At 38.8% G+C, this 2,740-nt stretch overlaps 1 pseudogene; it reads right to left on the bottom strand.

Moving 5' to 3' along the window:
• Window positions 1–204: 204 nt before the first annotated feature.
• Window positions 205–2,467, bottom strand: LOC149265492 (uncharacterized; annotated as a pseudogene).
• Between the last annotated feature and the right edge of the window lie 273 nt (window positions 2,468–2,740).

Here is a 2,740-nt window from a genome sequence, read left to right as displayed (position 1 = left end):
AAAAACCTTTCAAAAGATTTGCCGCTTTGTCGACCATAATTGATCAACTGAATTGTAACATGCAGCTACAGCAGTTTCGTAGCGCGCTACGAAACTGCTGTGTAATTTCAAAAGCACAGTCTTCCTTTCATAGCTAAATGATCGCCACTGTTCATGGCTTAAGACTGCTCTTCTCTAATTACAAAATTTGGATGTTTGACCTCATTACAACTGGCATTTCCATAATGCAAAAACAGCAACCATCTTATTCAAGCTTACTCTGTCCAAATCACTAATAATCTCTTCACACTTGATAATGTGATGCATAAAGTTATCAGCGTATAGCTTTGAAGGCTTTGATTCAACAATATGAACGATATCCTCATCAATATAAAAGTCAACATCTGCATTTGATATAATTCCTCCATCATGATCAATTGCATGAGTCTTATGCTTGTATGTCATAACTTCTGATAAGAACAGCTTTAATTGATGCCTATATGCATTCTGGTTATTTTTTACAAGAGCTTCATCATAGTTTGGTACTGAAGGAGTAATAAATTTAGGACAGGCATATGAAAAAAAATTCATCATACACAGCCTCATCACTTCTCTGCATTCTTGCCATCTTCTCCCCATACTTCCCTTTCAGCTGATTGTTCACATTTTCCTCAACAAGCTTCATTTGTGGACAGATAGAGAGGCATATAACCAATAGAGCATATATCTGTTCATTTTTCTTCAGAATTTGGTCAAACTGTGGAGACTTTTGATGAAACTGTTTAGTCTTTATTATATGCAACAGAACTTGATTGAAGGCCCGTATTGCCTCAACATACCTTCTCAACATAAGGTTGGTGAATCTATAATAATAAATAGTTGTGATATGGCTTCCAATCACTGAATTGTAGACACCTGTCTGGTTAACATCTATAGCTGCCAAGCACTTGAGTCCACTGTAATAATCTCCAAGAAGGCAATGTACACGAAATAGATCAATAATACTAAAGTATCCCAGAACCTTCAGAACATTGCTTCCTCCATTGTAGTCATATCCATCAGTTGCAATAAATGTTAAATTACCTTCTTTCTCTTCCTCTAGGATCTGGATGATCTCAGACTTCTCAACAAGAGCCTGTAAATAGTTGAGCACACTATACACATTCCACACCTCATTCAGATTTTTGTGACAGTGGCAACAATTTTCTCCAATTCAGAAGGAAACAATACAGACCACAGTTCTCTAGTTTTGAAGCAATAATCCTTAAACACCATATCTGACATGTCCTGATTGTTGATACCATAACCTTGGATTGATCTTTTTTCTATATTAACAAACTATAAGTGAATATTTGACATCTGTTTAAGAAACATAGTCAGTGCTTCATTGGTTCTAGGAAACAAGTGTGCCCTTGCATTGTTATCAACAAAAAGATGTAGCCGTTGCTCAGTTGAATCTGTCATTGGCAGAGGATTCACTTGAGATATGGGATAGGAAAGCCTATAAGATTTAAGTTCTTTGCCACTGTGAGAATCTAAAAATGAAAGAATCCCTGTCTCATCATGTCCTTAGACCACATTTCCCTATTTTCAGAACAGCTGGACTCTGGTCTATGTACTGGGCCTTAACCAAGAGAAACAGAGGCCAGAGATGCCCATACTCTTGCATTCTTAGCACCTTCTTGAAAGTTTCTTGTCTTTGAAAACTTTAAACGACACCAAATTCTATTCAAGTTGAGCATGTGCAGTGCATGCTTCAAAATAAGTGGTGTACTGTCACTCAGGAGTGCCAAATTTACATGCCAAATACGCCTTAAAGGACACTGTTTGACCTGTAATAAGACCTGTAATCTCCTTATAGAAATGTACGAGTGAATCAAGGTCTTTTAATCCACGATAGCGCACCCTTGATGTCTGGTTCTGTAGAAAGAGAGATGGAAAACTATGAACTCCATTCCTCGAAAGAACACTGGGCATTAGAACAGACTCCTCTACAGCTACATGGTAAATCTTTGGAAACATTGAAGATAGGTCATCATATAAAGATTGCTGATGCCAAAAAGTTCCCCCTTAAATTCTTTCGAATCCTGCACACCATCAAAGTAGCGTTTTCAAGGTTTCCAGAAACAGCAATGTTGAAAAGCTGTTGTTTATATCTCTGGCGGCTATAAACAAGTTCTTCCAGGGACCCTGCAGCAAGAAAGCGAAATACTGTAACATGTCGTTTCTGCCCATAACGGAATGACCGGTCCTGTGCTTGCAAGTCCATTACAGGGTTCCAGTTTGGATCAAATATAACCACTCGATTTGCGCTAATGAGATTAAGTCCTCGCCCACCAGCGCGAGTAGAAATAAGGAAGACCTGCTTGCTTGGACTTCTATTAAAATTATCAACAAGGAACTGGCGACTATTCATTGGAGTTGACCCATCAAGCCGAGAAAAGCAATATCCCTTACGAATAAGAAATTTCTCCAGTATGTCTAACATCCTGACAGAATAGCTAAAGAGCAAGATTTTGCCGCCTTGTGAAATCAAAAAGAACAAAATTCACCGCCTCCAAAACTTGCAACAAATGGCACCCAATTTCTTTTGATACTAACTCTGCTTCCACTTGTTTTGCTATAATGTCAAACTCAGACAACCGTGCTGTAATGCTTCTGCCAGCTAGCGAAAAGGCATCTAAGCTTGCCCATTCGTAGGTAACCTTTGACAGACTGGGAGCTTCTCGCCCCTCCTTTACAACTGCTCGGGCATCCATCT

The sequence above is a fragment of the Pinus tabuliformis genome, chromosome 6 (assembly GCF_031772625.1).
Source record: "Pinus tabuliformis cultivar Carrire ecotype Pingquan chromosome 6, CPIR1, whole genome shotgun sequence".
NCBI classification, from domain to species: Eukaryota; Viridiplantae; Streptophyta; class Pinopsida; order Pinales; family Pinaceae; genus Pinus; species Pinus tabuliformis.
The sequence above is the reverse complement of the archived record's forward strand: the minus strand, read 5'-3'. Positions and strand labels throughout refer to the sequence as shown.